This window comes from Xiphophorus hellerii, chromosome 24, assembly GCF_003331165.1.
Source record: "Xiphophorus hellerii strain 12219 chromosome 24, Xiphophorus_hellerii-4.1, whole genome shotgun sequence".
NCBI lineage: Eukaryota > Metazoa > Chordata > Actinopteri > Cyprinodontiformes > Poeciliidae > Xiphophorus > Xiphophorus hellerii.
Window position 1 is genome coordinate 16,020,110 of NC_045695.1, and position 18,573 is coordinate 16,038,682.

Sequence of the window (18,573 nt, forward strand, 5' to 3'; positions counted from 1 at the left end):
GATTCTCATCTTTACATCCAGAATGAAATGTTGTTCCTCCAGAGTCGAGCCACAAACACTGACAAGTTCAAATCATCATTAATGACCAAATCTAAGAAATGACTGATTGTAGAAAAGCAAATCTAGATGAAATGAATGAAAGTGAGGTTTGCAGCAGCAGCAGGTTCCTCAGCTTTGTCCTGAAGCTGTGGTTCTGTTGGGCCGGGTCAGAGAGGAACCGTCCTCTTCAGTCTGACAGCTGTCAGTCAGTTGGAGCCTCGTCTCTGTGATGATGCTTCATCAGGTCACGTCTCCTTAGGAAATAATGGCCTCCATTGGCTTTCAGCAGCTTTAATAAGAACCCAAGGCCATTAATGAATAAACTGAGTGGTTCTGATCCAGTTACCAAGTCGGGTCTCCAGCTGATGATCAGGAACCAGCAGAAATAGCTCAACTCATCCAGGCTGATAGAAAACTTTGAGTTTATTTATTGATAAAATGTTCTGGTTCTGCTGGTTTGGACTCTTTAAACCAGTTTGACTGGATCAGATGTTAGAATCAGTTCATCATGTTTCTGTTACATTCAGGGAAATTAATTTTCTACATTTTTATTATTTATTTGTTCATATTTCAGTTTTAACCTGCATCCTGTTGGCTTCAGCTCACATCTTTTATTCTTTTTTCAGATTGTTTGACTGCAGTTTGCCAGAGACCAGCTGGACTTCTCTGTTCTCAGCTCTGAAGTTCAACTCGACCCATCTGACAGAACTGACCCTGTACAGAACCAAGCTGGAAGATTCTGGAGTGAAGGAGCTCTGTGGTTTTCTACAGACTGAAGGCTGCAGACTGGAGACATTGAGGTATTTTAATTCTATAATTATTGATATTTCTGTGAATAATTAGATATAATTGATCATAAATCAAGTTCATTTCTTCTGTTCTAATAAATATTTTCTGAGTTTGTTCCTGGACTTGGATCCAGAGTTTAATTTAGTCCCTCTGTGTAACTGAGTTGGACCTGCTGATCTGAGGCAGGGCCCAGGGGTGGATGAGATCCGCTCGGAGTTCCTTAACGCTCTGGATGTTGTAGGGTTGTGTTGGCTGATGCGACTCTACAACATTGCATGGACATCGGGGGCAATTCCCCTGGATTGGCAGACCGGGTTTGGTGGTCCCCCTGTTCAAAAAGGGGGACCGGAGGGTGTGCTCCAATTATAGAGGGGTCACACTCTTAAGCCTCCTTGACAAGGTCTATTCAGGGGTCATGTAGAGGAGGGTCCGTCAGATAGTCGAACCTCGGATCCAGGAAGAGCAGTGTGGTTTTCATCCTGTTCGTGGAACACTGGACCAGCTCTACACCCTCAGCAGGGTCCTGGAGGGTTCTGGGAGTTCGCACAACCGGTCTACATGTGTTTTGTGGACTTGGAGAAGGCGTTCGACCGTGTCCCTCGGGGAACCCTGTGGGGGGTTCTCCGGGAGCATGGGGAACCGGGCCCTTTGATACGGGCTGTCAGGTCCCTGTATGACCGGTGTCAGAGTCTGGTCCGCATTGCCGGCAGTAAGTCGGGCTTGTTTCCGGTGAGAGTTGGACTCCGCCAGGGCTGCCCTTTGTCACCGATTCTGTTCATCACTTTCACGGACAGAATTTCTAGGCGCAGCCAAGGTGTTGAGGGGATCCGATTTGATGGCCTTAGGATCTCATCTCTGCTTTTTGCAGACGATGTGGTCCTGTTGGCTTCATCAGATCATGATCTGCAGCTCTCGCTGGAGCGGTTCGCAGCCGAGTGTGAAGCGGCCGGGATGAGGATCAGTGCCTCCAAATCTGAGGTCATGGTCTTGAGCCGGAAAAGGGTAGAGTGCCTTCTCCGGGTCGGGGGGGTGGAGGGTGTCCTGCCCCAAGTGGAGGAGTTCAAGTATCTCGGGATCTTGTTCACGAGTGAGGGAAGAAGGGAGCGGTAGATCGACAGGCAGATAGGGGTAGCATCTGCCGTGAAGCGGGTGACGTACCGGTCTGTTGTGGTGAGTAGAAAGCTGAGTCAAAATGTGAAGCTCTCGATTTACCGGTCAATCTACGTTCCCACCTTCACATATGGTGATGAGCTGTGGGTCATGACCGAAGGAACGAGATCGTAGATACAAGCGGCCAAAATGGGTTTTCTCCGTAGGGTGGCTGGGCTCTCCCTTAGAGACAGGGTGAGAGGCTCAGTCAACCGGGAGGGACTCAGAGTAGAGCCGCTGCTCCTTCACATCGAGAGGAGCCAGTTCAGGTGGCTCGGGCATCTGGTCAGGATGCCTCCTGGACGCCTCCCTGGTGAGGTGTTCCGGGACGTCCCGGCGGGAGGAGGCCCCGGGGAAGACCCAGGACACGATGGAGGGACTATGTCTCTCAGCTGGCCTGGGAACGCCTCGGGATTCCCCCAGAAGTCTGGGCCTCCCTTCTGAAGCTGCTACCCCCGCGACCCGACCTGGAAAAGGATGGATGGATGGATGGATGGATGGATGGAAGGAACGAACTAACGAACTAACTAACTAACTAACTAACTAGTCGTCCTCCAAACACTGAGAGCAGCTTCCAGAGGAAAATCTGAGTTTGTTCTGACAGTCAGACTCTATCTGGATGACCACAGTCTTCTGGCAGAGTTCCTGGACATTAAGGAGACATAAATAATAGAAAGATAATTAATTAACAGTCCTGCAGTAAATACTGACTTTGTGAAGGTTATGGTGTTAAAGTCATTTTGTTCAAACATCTTGATTCTGCTCTTATTTTGTAGGGCAGGAAGTGAGATCTTACCTTTGTAATGCTTTGTATGCAACAAGCTTCAGCAGTTCACTGAAATCATTCTCATGTGGTTTACCTGGAAAATAGATTTAAAATGATTCATCTTCACAATCTGGTTTTTCCTTTATGATAATGTTCCCATTTCTGCAGCCGTCTCTGATGAAGGATTCAGAACTTGAACTAAATGACCCACATCAATCTGACAGAGAAAAGGCTAAATATTTTCTAGTTGATAGTTCAGTAACTGAATCAGCACAAAATGAGAAAATGATCAACTTTCAGAATGTGAGCTGTAATGGATATTGTAAAACGCTGAATTAGACGGATTGAAATAAACCCGTTTACATCTGTTATACTTAGCAATGAGTTGCAGTTAAAATACAACCAGCAAGAAAATATCATTAATAGATTAATGACCAAAAACTGGAGACATAAAATATCTCAGTAGATAAATGATGGTACAGAGCAGTCGGCTAATACAGAGCCTGGAAGGAAACATGGAGAGAGAAAAAACATCGACTGAGTTTAAGATCCTGAGAAACTTTTAGAAAAACTTTGAGTTTCTTTGTTGATCAAATGTTCTGGTTCTGCTGGTTTGGACTCTTTAAACCAGTTTGACTGGATCAGATGTTAGAATCAGTTCATCATGTTTCTTTTACATTCAGGGAAATTAATTTTCTACATTTTTATTTTTTATTTGTTCATATTTCAGTTTTAACCTGCATCCTGTTGGCTTCAGCTCACATCTTTTATTCTTTATTCAGGTTGCAGGAATGCAGTTTGTCAGAGACCAGCTGGACTTCTCTGTTCTCAGCTCTGAAGTCCAACCCGACCCATCTGACAGAACTGGACCTGTTCACAACCAACCTGGGAGATTCTGGAGTGAAGGAGCTCTGTGGTTTTCTACAGACTGAAGGCTGCAGACTGGAGAGATTGGAGTATTTTAATTCTATAATTATCAATATTTCTGTGAATAATTATTTATAATTGATCATAAATCAGATTAATTTCTTCTGTTCTAATAAATATTTTCTGAGTTTGTTCCTGGACTTGGATCCAGAGTTTAATTTAGTCCCTCTGTGTAACTGAGTTGGACCTGCTGATCTGAGGTCAGAACTGGACAGCATTCGGACCCCCAATGTGTAGAAATCCCCCTCATGTGAAGCAGGTCAAAGGTCAAGGTGCAAAAATAGAGAGAATGAAATCTCCCTTTATTGAAGATCCACATATTTCACACTTAGTTTTAAATCTTCTGCTATTAGTTGATAATCATCCAGTCCAGGTTTAAAGAGTCGAGGTGTTGTAGTGTTTTAACTCTAGTAGATTAAAGATGCTGATAGTAGATTAAATTAGGTGGAATCGCCCTTTATCCATTTCCTGGATCAGAAGCTGCAATCAGAAACCAACTTCAGCTTCGTCTGAAAAATCCAGACAACTGAGTTTTTCTATGAGCTCCACAGGCTGCAGGTTCTTCAGGACATGAGTATTCTACTCCCAGACATCAGAACAGCAAAGACTGCAGCAAATGAATCTGAAGCAGGTGTGTTAGGAGAGGTTCTCCACATGCTCAGACTAAAGGTTCACAGTCTGACAGAGATGGACAGAGAAAGTCGACTAACTCTGGATGAAATGGTTCCTAGAAACAGGGAAGCTTTCTGGGGACTTGACTGCCTGCTCATATGGAGCTGCAGCACATGCAGGAGTTTTATGTTGGCAGGAAGCAAAACAAAATGGAAGCAAGTGATGAGTTTCCATTTTAGTGTCAATTCCACTAATGGAGCAAATTCCAAGTCAGTCGTCCTCCCAACCACTGAGAGCAGCTTCCAGAGGAAAATCTGAGTTTGTTCTGACAGTCAGACTCTATCAGGATGACCACAGTCTTCTGGCAGAGTTCCTGGACATTAAGGAGACATAAATAATAGAAAGATAATTAATGAACAGTCCTGCAGTAAATACTGACTTTGTGAAGGTTATGGTGTTAAAGTCATTTTGTTCAAACATCTTGATTCAGCTCTTATTTTGTAGGACAGGAAGTGAGATCTTACCTTTGTAATGCTTTGTATGCAACAAGCTTCAGCAGTTCACTGAAATCATTCTCATGTGGTTTACCTGGAAAATAGATTTAAAATGATTCATCTTCACAATCTGGTTTATCCTTTATGATAATGTTCCCATTTCTGCAGCCGTCTCTGATGAAGGATTCAGAACTTGAACTAAATGACCCTCATCAATCTGACAGAGAAAAGGCTAAATATTTTCTAGTTGATAGTTCAGTAACTGAATCAGCACAAAATGAGAAACTGATCAACTTTCAGAATGTGAGCTGTAATGGATATTGTAAAACGCTGAATTAGACGGATTGAAATAAACCCGTTTACATCTGTTATACTTAGCAATGAGCTGCAGTTAAAATACAACCAGCAAGAAAACATCATTAATAGATTAATGACCAAAAACTGGAGACATAAAATATCTCAGTAGATAAATGATGGTACAGAGCAGTCGGCTAATACAGAGCCTGGAAGGAAACATGGAGAGAGGAAAACATCGACTGAGTTTAAGATCCTGAGAAACTTTTAGAAAAACTTTGAGTTTCTTTTTGGATCAAATGTTCTGGATCTGCTGGTTTGGACTCTTTAAACCAGTTTGACTGGATCAGATGTTAGAATCAGTTCATCATGTTTCTTTTACATTCAGGGAAATTAATTTTCTACATTTTTATTATTTATTTGTTCATATTTCAGTTTTAACCTGCATCCTGTTGGCTTCAGCTCACATCTTTTATTCTTTATTCAGCTTGAGGGGCTGCAGTTTATCAGAGACCAGCTGGACTTCTCTGTTCTCAGCTCTGAAGTCCAACCCGACCCATCTGACAGGACTGGGCCTGATCAGCACCAACCTGGAAGGTTCTGGAGTGAAGGAGCTCTGTGGTTTTCTACAGACTGAAGGCTGCAGACTGGAGACATTGGTGTATGTAATTATATAATTATTGATATTTCTGTGAATAATTAGATATAATTGATCATAAATCAAATTAATTTCTTCTGTTCTAATAAATATTTTCTGAGTTTGTTCCTGGACTTGGATCCAGAGTTTAATTTAGTCCCTCTGTGTAACTGAGTTGGACCTGCTGATCTGAGGTCAGAACAGGACAGCATTCGGACCCCCAGTGTGTAGAAATCCCCCTCATGTGAAGCAGGTCAAAGGTCAAGGTGCAAAAAGAGAGAGAATGAAATCTCCCTTTATTGAAGATCCACATATTTCACACTTAGTTTTAAATCTTCTGCTATTAGTTGATAATCATCCAGTCCAGGTTTAAAGAGTCGAGGTGTTGTAGTGTTTTAACTCTAGTAGATTAAAGATGCTGATAGTAGATTAAATTAGGTGGAATCGCCCTTTATCCATTTCCTGGATCAGAAGCTGCAATCAGAAACCAACTTCAGCTTCGTCTGAAAAATCCAGACAACTGAGTTTTTCTCTGAGCTCAACAGGCTGCAGGTTCTTCAGGACATGAGTATTCTGCTCCCAGACATCAGAACCAGCAAAGACTGCAGCACATGAATCTGAAGCAGGTGTGTTAGGAGAGGTTCTCCACATGCTCAGACTAAAGGTTCACAGTCTGACAGAGGTGGACAGAGAAAGTCGACTAACTCTGGATGAAATGGTTCCTAGAAACAGGGAAGCTTTCTGGGGACTTGACTGCCTGCTCATATGGAGCTGCAGCACATGCAGGAGTTTGATGTTGGCAGGAAGCAAAACAAAATGGAAGCAAATGATGAGTTTCCATTTTAGTGTCAATTCCACTAATGGAGCAAATTCCAAGTCAGTCGTCCTCCAAACCACTGAGAGCAGCTTCCAGAGGAAAATCTGAGTTTGTTCTGACAGTCAGACTCTATCAGGATGACCACAGTCTTCTGGCAGAGTTCCTGGACATTAAGGAGACATAAATAATAGAAAGATAATTAATGAACAGTCCTGCAGTAAATACTGACTTTGTGAAGGTTATGGTGTTAAAGTCATTTTGTTCAAACATCTTGATTCAGCTCTTATTTTGTAGGACAGGAAGTGAGATCTTACCTTTGTAATGCTTTGTATGCAACAAGCTTCAGCAGTTCACTGAAATCATTCTCATGTGGTTTACCTGGAAAATAGATTTAAAATGATTCATCTTCACAATCTGGTTTATCCTTTATGATAATGTTCCCATTTCTGCAGCCGTCTCTGATGAAGGATTCAGAACTTGAACTAAATGACCCAAATCAATCTGACAGAGAAAAGGCTAAATATTTTCTAGTTGATAGTTCAGTAACTGAATCAGCACAAAATGAGAAACTGATCAACTTTCAGAATGTGAGCTGTAATGGATATTGTAAAACGCTGAATTAGACGGATTGAAATAAACCCGTTTACATCTGTTATACTTAGCAATGAGCTGCAGTTAAAATACAACCAGCAAGAAAACATCATTAATAGATTAATGACCAAAAACTGGAGACATAAAATATCTCAGTAGATAAATGATGGTACAGAGCAGTCGGCTAATACAGAGCCTGGAAGGAAACATGGAGAGAGGAAAACATCGACTGAGTTTAAGATCCTGAGAAACTTTTAGAAAAACTTTGAGTTTCTTTTTGGATCAAATGTTCTGGATCTGCTGGTTTGGACTCTTTAAACCAGTTTGACTGGATCAGATGTTAGAATCAGTTCATCATGTTTCTTTTACATTCAGGGAAATTAATTTTCTACATTTTTATTATTTATTTGTTCATATTTCAGTTTTAACCTGCATCCTGTTGGCTTCAGCTCACATCTTTTATTCTTTATTCAGCTTGAGGGGCTGCAGTTTATCAGAGACCAGCTGGACTTCTCTGTTCTCAGCTCTGAAGTCCAACCCGACCCATCTGACAGGACTGATCTCGTACAAAACCAACCTGGGAGATTCTGTGGTTTTCTACAGACGGAAGGCTGCAGACTGGAGAGATTGGAGTATTTTAATTCTATAATTATTGATATTTCTGTGAATAATTATATATAATTGATCATAAATCAAATTAATTTCTTCTGTTCTAATAAATATTTTCTGAGTTTGTTCCTGGACTTGGATCCAGAGTTTAATTTAGTCCCTCTGTGTAACTGAGTTGGACCTGCTGATCTGAGGTCAGAACAGGACAGCATTCGGACCCCCAGTGTGTAGAAATCCCCCTCATGTGAAGCAGGTCAAAGGTCATTCAACCCAGTCTAGAAAAGTGAATTCCAGCTCCTGGAATCTGACAGGAACAAATCTATAATCAATGATTGATGCTTCAACATTTTGATCAGAACCTGGAATGATTTTACTGACTAAAATCATCCAACACAACATGACCCAGTACCAGGTTCTGGTTCTGGTTCTGGTTCTGAAGTCAGCAGGTCTTTATTGAAGCAGCAGCTTGTTGGTATTAATATTGATGAGAATCTTTAACTGGTTCTGTTGGACTGGTTTACCTGCATCCTGTTGGCTTCAGCTCACATCTTTTATTCTTTATTCAGTTTGTGGGACTGCAGTTTGTCAAAGATCAGCTGTGATGATTTGGCCTCAACTCTGAAGTCCAACCCGACCCGTCTGACAGAACTGAACCTGAGAGGAAACAAACTGATGGATTCAGATGTTCAGCAGCTGAAGGATCTTGTAAAGACTGTTTGGTAAGTAAATGTTTGTAGTGAGTCCAGCTGCTGTCAGCATATTGAACTAAACCCAGTTAGCATCAAAGCAAAGATCCAATGTTCCCAGTAAAGCTGCAGCTTCTCAGTGGGAGGAGAATGGTTCAGGCTTCCTGATTGGACACAGAGACAGCAATCAGCCAATCAGAGGAGCAGCAGCTTGCTGTGTTCCTGTTTGTGTTGGTGTGAAGATGAGTGTTGTTGCTGTGTCCATGTCTCCAGGAAGTCCAGCTGGACTCCAGCGTCCAGCCGTCCAACATGTCTAGAGACAGTGGTCCTCATCCATCAAACTGTGGCAGCAGCAGATCTGATCTCAGATCTGTTTGTTCTCTCAGTTCAACAGGAAACAACTGATCAGGTTCATCTTGGTCACAGCTCTGAGATCAGTCTGACTGCAGCCTGGAAACCATCTAGTGGATGTGCTGCGTCACTGACTGCTGCTGGAGAGAGGCTGGAAACACTCACTGATCTGCTCTCTCCTTCCTTCTTCTCTCTGCAGGTTCTGGCCTCAGTAAAGTAGAAAATGGTCTCAGTGTCCTGCTGATCCTCAGAGGTTGAAGCTGCAGCAGTTTGAGTCTAAAGAGACTCTGACTGGATCATGATGATGACCTCTGACCTCCAAGATTTCCCTCCTGTTTATTTCCTCATGTTGTCATTTAGTGTCTGATATTGTTTGTCTCTTTGGATCAATAAAGATCCAATTCAAACTGGGCTCCATTTAGAGGCTTCATGGAGTTTTGATCTGAACTGGATTCAACTGGAAAGTTGATCTTTTTTCTCTCTGATTCATTTTCATCCTGGAACCAGAAATGGTCTGAGAATGGAAACATGGGAATCATTTTCAGTTCAGCTTTGAAGCCATGAAAGACACTTCAAACCTCTTTTCTCTGCTGCTTCTTCCTTCTGCTGACATGAAAATGTTCCTTAAAGCTCCACAGAGAAAAAGATGCTTTACTGGAAACTGCAGAGAAACTTCAGCTTCCATCACAGAAACCAGTTTAACCAGTTTAGAACTGGATGTCCCACAGAAACTCTGATCTTAGATCAGTTTTCAGGAACATCTGGAACCTGGAAAAAAAGATTTTATATATTTTTATGTTGATTCTATAAAGTAAATCTTGAAGTTTTGCATCATCATTGATTCTCAGTTTGTTTTGGTTTTTACTTTTTTAACTCCATATTTCATGTTTTGAGTTTTCTAGAGAACTTTAGGACTCGATGTGTCACATCAGGCTCTTTACTGGGATTTTACTGGTTTATTCAAACCTCAGAGAATCACTGGGATAATGTGCTGATTGGTTCATGTTTGATTTTCATATTTCTTCTAATGCAATGTGGGTTGCTGGATGTTTAATAACCAAATAAAGTTTTTTAAAAATCTTTGTGTTTTTTCTATGCAGCTGACTGTGTACACATATAATAACTGAACCTTAATTTTAATCCTCCATGCCATTTTGCTTTTTTAATTTTTTTTTAGTTTTCACATTTAGTTTAAAAGCTTAAATTAGTAAAAGCAGAAACATCTCAAGTTGATTTCAGCTTTAAGCTACTAATTTAGCCAGCAGTTTATTTTTGCAGTATTCAGACTGAAGATGATTTTTTAATAAAACAGATGAGAATCAATCTTTTCAATCAAAACTCGATTAATTAAATCAGCTATTGAATTAGAATAATAACTTGCATAAAACTCATTTCTGTCTGGTTAATGGTGCAGCAGATCCTGCAGGGGGCGCTCTGGGGCCTCAGTGTTCAGGTCGGTTACAGTCTCATCTCCCAGACTCCTGAATCTTCTGGTTCCTTCCTGAAATGATTTCCTGCAATAAAATGTTGGCTGGAAATGAGCAGAAAACTGAGAAAAACCTGAAAAAGTTCAAATCTGACCTAAAGTTTTACAGCTCAGATCACCATGGAAACAAAGAGAGGAAACATGGAAGGAAAGGAGTTTAATGTCACCTGGAAGGGGGCGGAGCCTCAGGTGAGTCTGGGGGCGGAGCCTCAGGTGAGTCAAGGGGCAGAGCCTCAGCTCTAGTCAGGTTTGGATCAGAACCGGTTCCGACTCCATGCAGCAGCAGAGCAGAGTCTGGATCAGGTGAGTTTTCACTTCTTGTTTTCCTCTCTGGTTTTTCTCTCTGTGGAGGAACCAGAACTCGGCCCAGTTCTCCTTCAGAACCAAGCTGCTGGCTTCATGGAGCTGTGGTTCTGGTCGGGTTCTAGTTTCCTGCTGATCAGAACCAACAAACTGACAGCAGATTTCTACAAACTCTCTTGAAGCTGCAGTTTCCAGTTGCTGAGCTGAACTGGTTCCAGTATCTTTACTGGTTCTGCTGCTCTTCCTCCTGATGTCAGAAACCTCTGACCTCAGAGACTCACATCTGGTTTTAGAGGAAGAATTGAGCAGAACCAGGAAAAACTGGTTTCCAGGATGAAACTGCAGATTCTGGTTCAGCTGCTGAAGAAAAGCTGAAAACTGAAATTCCAACTTTATTCCCAGTTGATCTGATTCTTTGCAGCAGCAGCCGGATCTTTCTGGAGAATCTCTTTAGACACTTTGTCTCCTGCAGAGCAACAAGCAGCCTCTGATGACATCACTAGAGGCCACCAATCAGAGGCCTTCAGGTCACATGATGGAGGTTTTTGTGTCCACACAATGAAAGGTCAATAGTTCATCTTTGTAAATCATGTCAGTGGTTTTATCGTGTCGGCGACACTTTAAGTTTTTTACCAACTTCCATAAAAACAGAAGAAGAAGAAAAAAGTGCAGATGTGCTTCGTCTGCAGAGGATTCTTCAGGTCAGAGGTCACATCTAATTAGAAACATTTCTCTCCTAGATTCATATGGAGGAAACTAGAAAGAACAAGAGACTCTGCAGCTGCAGCAGGAATGAGAAGCAAAGAATCTGGTTCAGCCTGTCAGTGGCGACGGGATTAAAACTTTCTGCAGTTTTTGCTGTCAGGAGTTTCCAGTTGGACATGGAGGTGAGAACGATTCATCTCAGCCGCTTCACTGAAGCTCAATGGGTTTTTCAGCTACAATGCAGCTTGATGCTGCTTTAGTTTTTCATTCTGGTTTAAAGTTTTGCTTTTAAAACATCTTCTGTTCTCTGAGGCCACCAGCTGGAAACATGGAAGGAGAAAAATCTGAACATTGTGTGGATTAAATCCCTGGTTTTATTCCAGAATGTTACATGGAATAACAGGAACAGGATTAAATCATGTTCTGGTGGATGAAACTCAAATGTGAAGGAAATCAGAACAGGAGCAGCAGGAGTTCATCCTGCAGTCGGTGGGTTGCTGGTTCGATTCCCGCCCTCATCGTTTGTGTCCCTCCACAGTCGCTCCGTTTCCATCAACTATAAAAACTGAGAAATGTAACGGAATAAACCCACTGAGGGGTTTGGATGAAAGTTTTAGCGGCAGGATGAGGAGGTTTTTCAGCCAATCGAAACACTTTTTCACACCACGAGTCACGTGATCAACAGCCGGATGTTACTGCTGGGCGGAAACCAGGAAGACGGCAGGAAGTGTTTGGAGGATGATGGTTTGTTTTAGTTTTTCTGGCTCCTCCAGAGCTTCACAGCATCAGGTGAGAAAAAGCTGAGAGTCGTTCCAACATGTTGAATCCACCGCTCTTCTGTCAAAATACAATTTCCCAAAACGCAGCACAGGTAGCCGCTCCACAGTAGGCGGGGCTTATCGCTCCAAGGCCTGAACGAGACGCTGACGTCTCCTCTGATTGGCTGATAGATGATGAGCGCTAGCGCCACCATGGCTGAGTTATGAGTTTGAACTTTCCATCCGTGTCTGCCATGAATATTAATGACTTTTCTCTGGAGATAAATTATTCACATGTGGTTTTAATTTCATTTCTTATTTCATGGAAACACTGCAACAGTGAAATTGTGTTTTTTTGACATTAGCAGAAAACAGACTGAGATTTGCTGACAGTTGTCATGGAAACGCAGCTGGTGAAACCTCCCAGAGTGACGAAGACTCCTCCAGGCCTTCATCGCCGCAGCTCGTTCCGGCCGCTGCTGCAGCACCCAGACACCGGCGGCCCTCGGGGGCCCGGCGGTGGCAGCATCATGCCGCCGCCTCTCTGTGTTTCCTGCAGGAGAAGGAAGGCGGCGTCCTGCCGTCCTGGAGGATCTGCTGTTCTCCACCATGGCAGAGGGACAGGAGGACGTCCCAGCGTGAGTCTCCAGAGGACGGACACGGAGACGCCGTCCGCCTCGCCGTCTCTGCCTTCAGGCTCTGAAATCCACGGGGCGTCGGACCGGAGACCCTCGGCTCAAAGAGGTCAAGGAGACGCTGAAGGTCGCCATGGAGACGACCTCAGACGGAGCGCTGGACCGACTCCTCCTCAAGAAGTACGCTTTATTTATCTTTCTACTTTATGGCTTTAAACACTTTTCTCTTTTTATTGGCTTTTATTTTGATAGAAAAAGGTTTTATTACAAATTCAGATTCTTTTTTGTCATTATTATGAAAAGTTTTAGTTTTTAATTTGGTTTTTATCCAAAATAGTTTCATTATAATAAAACTAATTATAATTTTATGAGTTCTTTAAAATTCTTCAGAGTAAAAAGTGTTTTTATTTTTGAGAAGGCTATATTTATCTTAATAAAATAATGTTTTATATGTTGAAGCTTTTTACTTTCACTATGACCTTGAAAAGCATCAAAATGACTCACATCAACTGGGACCAGCTTCCCCTCAGCATGATTGTGACGGACGTGTACATTGATGGCTAGTCGCCCCCTCACTGACTATGTGCTCCGGTCAGAGAACAGCTGCGACTTTAGGTGATGTTATGGGATTTATTGATAAACATATGTGTATGTGTGTGTGTGTGTGTGTGTGGTCTCTGCAAGATAAACATATACAGAAAGAGTAATTAGAATATTGTACATCTAAATTCCACGTATGCATATACAAATTCTAACGTATGCAAAATATTCGATTTCAGGTAGAATCAAATATACACATCCAGTTACATTAACAATATATATAATTGTAATTGCAATTCAGTAACATTAATGTAACAAGGAAGAGAATTACTGCAAGTAACAAGTAATAACAGGATAATATAGGTGAGAACTAGGCACTCAGAGTGTGTACTATATACAGAGCATATAGATGCAGTACACTTAATGACCACAGGGTGGCGCATAAAGACCACGAATGGTAGAAGCAGTTCTTCCCGCCGCAAGATCGAGAAAATGTTTATCCACTCGAACATACCGGCTCCATAAGCGCTCGATGCTACATTTGGAAGCTAGTTTACCGTCCTGAACGTCTTCAGAACAGTAGAAATAACACTACAATTCAGAGTACTGCCAGACAACTCTCAAACTGAACTATTCTTGTAACGTTAAACCAAGAAATGAGCGTTTAGCCAGGCATTTAAGAAATAGACATTTCCTCATCAAAATACGTTGGAGCTCGCGGTAACCAAGGTTACACGGTTGCCGAACTAAACAGCGTGTAAGAAACACAAGCGGATGAAATGAATTATGTACTTACATTGTCATCAACGCACACGTACACACAAAGAATTCAACATTTTAGTGAGGTGCTGGAACAGAACTGCATGTGTCTACTAGCGAAGCACACTGAAAGTCAAGAGTCATGCATACGCGCAGGCGCGTGGTACATCCCCAATAATGTCTCTGACGTCACGACGCTGGCTCCAGCAGGGAGTTTTCCACAATGATGCTGCCTCCTCCATGTTTGGACCAGAGCTGTCCCCGTAGCGTTTCCATGGCGACAGCGTTTCTGCTGGTTTCACGTGCAGGTGTAGCAACAGGCCGACGGACGAGGCGGTCACCGACCTCAGAACATTTTACGTTTCTATTTCAAATAGTTTCCAGACGTCGATCAGGATGTTGAAGATTTTCAGTTTTATTTTTCATCTGATCTGTTTGATGATCTGCAGGAACAGAAGAGAGAAAAATACTCTGAGTTCAAGTTAGAAGAGTTGAATTCAGCAGAAATATGAAGTACTAGTTTCATTTAAAAAGCTTTAAAGAGCATGTTAATGGGGCAAAATGTGATTTTATTCTGTTGTGGTGAAAAAACTTGAGCTAAAATGAGACATGATAGCAGCTCTATAGATTCAGAGCCAAACACTAAAACTTCCTCCGGATCTGTAGCATTAAATCCACTTCAGAACAGATCCAGACGTCCTGAGCAGATCCTCCAGAGAAAAGAAACACAAGATTTGAACTTGGATCATTTGTGACTCAGCTGCTTGGATGTGTGTTTGGCTTTGAAAGGTTTTGTTGTGAAGCAGAAAGTTGATGAAGTTCACAGTGAAGACGACTTCAGTCCACCTGAAACCTGGTTTCACTCAAACCGTCTGATTCACTTTAAGGACGGGAAATTTCTGATGCAACAGGAAGGAACAAAAGGTCAAAGTTGAAATGAAACAGAGATAAACTCCATGTTGCTCACAGATGTGATGGATCAGTTTGAACAGCTGTTGTTCCAGGAGAACAGTTTTGTTTTCCAGCTTTTGTTGACGGATGAAAATTTGCATTAGAAGATGAGATAATAACCGACTTTCTATGGTTTATTTGTGTGGATTTAAAGTCGTACAACTTTAAAGAAAAGCAGGAAAACCTTGAGGAGGAACCTGAGCAGCGTTCTGACAGACCAAACACTGAGAGGAACCAGAGTTTGCATCGTCAAAGTGACGACTGTGAAATCATCTGAATCTTGTGACTCGTTTCCCATCAAATCCCAGACAGGAGAAGCAAAGCCTCACGTCTCCAACATGAAGATGGAACAGGATGCAGGACTTCCACCGAGCGTCACGTCACTCACAGCAGATCAGGAGTCTGGCTCTTCACCTCCACACTACCTAAAACCTGGGACAGCGAGGGGTTAAAGGTCATCTCCAGCACCTATAATGTGCAACATTTCACTTCATATGAGAGCGTCTCAGTTTAGAGGCCAAAACCAGCCAAGAAGCTTCAGAGTTTTCCTGCAACGTAGCGCTGGTCTATTGGCCTCAGTGAGGCTGGTTTTACTGAAGATGTGTTCAGGGCAGCAGGAAAATTCAGCGCTAATACGGACGGGACCAACGACTCCACCTATGATGATGCTTGGATATAAGTTTATATGTTCAGATCTACATGAGATGAAACAGTCGATTTTCATCACATATCAGGACTTTCTCCATCGGTCACCCTGCCGTCTTTCTGGATTTATTCATTATTTACATCATCAATGGAAATTGTTCAACCGGATGTTTATCTTTGTTTTAATTTAAAGTGTTATAAAGTCAGATCAAGTCAGCTTCCATTACTGTCGTTAAAAAAAGAGTCACTGCAGGATTTTATTCAGTCTGACCAGAAAAACGATCTTTAAGAGTTTAACACAGCAGCTTTGTTTTATGATTTAAAACTGTTTTTATTATATATATAATTCCAAACAGTGAATTAAAATATGTCAGAATAATATATGAGTCAGTAAACTGTCAATGTGACTCAGGAAGACTGTTAGTTTTTCTCTAAACTCCACATTAAGTGGATATTAAATGTAAATAATGCAGCATTATCAGGACTGTAGTTCCCACTATGGCCACCAGAGGGCGGAAATTCCCCGCTCTGAATATAGAGGTGAGTTTGTAGAGCTGCAGCTGGTTTCTGATTTCTGTTAAGTTGATCACGTTTATATCTTTCTTATTATAAATATTAATAATATTATTGTCTGTCTAAAGGACTGACAGCTGATTTAATATATAGATGTTTTATTTACGTACATTCTCTGCGTTTCCGGTTTAGTCAGAAGAATATTAATGAAATATTTATTTTTTTCTAGAAAACAGTATAATTATGATAATTTGGCTTCAGAGCCCAATTATATAATTTATATCATATCCTAATAAAATTACACACTTATACTTTCTGATAGATTAATAAACTAACGAGCTAAAATGTACTTACAGGAGAATTTAGTTTTTTGTGTTTTACTTTGAAAGGATCCACAGGAAGTGCTTTTCACATATCAGCTCTCTAGCTTTACTCTGGTTGTTGTAGTTACACACTGAGTCCACTAGGGGCAAAAGGCTAAGTTAACAGCTAGCTAGTTTCCCGCTCCTGATCGGCTAATGAAGCCCTTGTTGCTTTCTTCGTGTTTCTGCTGTTTTATTTCTTAAATCTTCTTTCTACTTTAACATGAAATCAATGTTTTATCTGTCAGTGTGAACTAGAAGCAGCTCCACAGAGATGAAAACAGCCCGCAGAGACTCTGAGCGGAGCTAGCGATGCTAACGATGCTAACAGGCTCCAGCAGCAGCTTGTTTTACACACAAACTGATTATCAGCAGCTGCAGATTTAAACTCTGATGCTGAACAGCAGCGACTGTCCTTCAGTTCACTGATCATCACTCATTAATTTATTATTAAACTAGTATAAAGGACAAAGGAAATTAATAATCACTCATTAATTTATTATTAAACTAGTATAAAGGACAAAGGAAATTATTAATCGCTCATTAATTTATTATTAAACTTGTTAAAGGATTTTAGTGTGTAGTTACAGCGTGTGACCACAAGAGGGCAGTAGAGAGCGAGTCTCTTCCAAAAAATAAAAATAAAACTTAAATAATCTGTTTACTATATTGCTCAGATATTTTTTTAAAGCTTTTTTGACTTTTTAATTTTATTAATTGTCCTTTAGGTGGTTTTATCCAGCTTGATGCTCTGATCTCAGCTGGTTGAAACTTATCACTAATAAATATGTTTTTCTTAATATTTGTAGCTTTTTGAGACTTTGATTCTCAAAATTACCCTCAGTTAATACTTCTAGAAGTTTTACAAAATAAAATGTAATTTTTTTCAGCTACATTTTCATCTAAAGTAATAGAAATTATTACTTTCTAAGTAGTTGTTTTTCATTTTGTGTCTAAATTATTTTAATAATTAATCTCCATCTCTAATAACATACAAGTATGAAATATATAGATTATTATTCACAGGATGAAATTAATATAGTTTTTGTCATTAGAAACTATTTAGTAAAAAGTTAAAAGTTTATCAGTTTTATGATGGTTGATTGAGTTCTTACTGCCCTCTGGTGGTGAACTATCATAACTACAGACATTCTTCATGGAAATTGTTCAACCGGATCTTTATCTTTATTATAATTTTAAATGTTATAAAGTCAGATCAAGTCAGCTTACATTACTGTCGTTAAATAAAAGTCACTGCAGAATTTTATTCAGTAATCAGAAAAATTGTCCTGTAAGAGTTTAACACAGCAGCTTTATGTTATGATTTAAAACTGTTTTTATTATATATATAACTCCAAACAGTGAATTGATAATATTTGAGTCAGTAAACTGTCAATATGACTCAGGAAGACTGTTAGTTTGTCTCTAAACTCCACATTAATTGGATATTAAATGTAAATAATGCAGCATTATCTGGACTGTAGTTCCCACTATGGCCACCAGAGGGTGGAAATTCCCCGCTCTGAATATAGAGGTGAGTTTGTAGAGCTGCAGCTGATTTCTGTAAAGTTGATCACGTTTATATCATTCTTATTATAAATATTAATAATATTATGGTCTGTCTAAAGGACTGACAGCTGATTTAATATATAGATGTTTTATTTACATACATATGCTGCGTTTCCGGTTTTGTCAGAAGAATATTTATGAAATGTTTATTTTTTCTTGAAAACAAAATAATTACAATAATTGTGCTTCAGAGCCCAATTATATAATTTAAATCATATCCTAAGAAAATTACACACTTATGTTTTCTGATAATATAATAAACTAACAAGCTAAAATGTATTTACAGGAGAATTTAGTTCCTTGTGTTTTACTTTGAAAGAACCCAAAGGAAGTGCTTTTCACATATCAGCTCTCTAGCTTTACTCTGGTTGTTGTAGTTACACACTGAGTCCACTAGGGGGCAGAAGGCTAAGTTAGCAGTTAGCTAGTTTCCCGCTCCTGATAGGCTAATGAAGCCCTTGTTGCTTTCTTCGTGTTTCTGCTGTTTTATTTCTTAAATCTTCTTTCTACTTTAACATGAAATCAATGTTTTATCTGTCAGTGTGAACTAGAAGCAGCTCCACAGAGATGAAAACAGCCCGCAGAG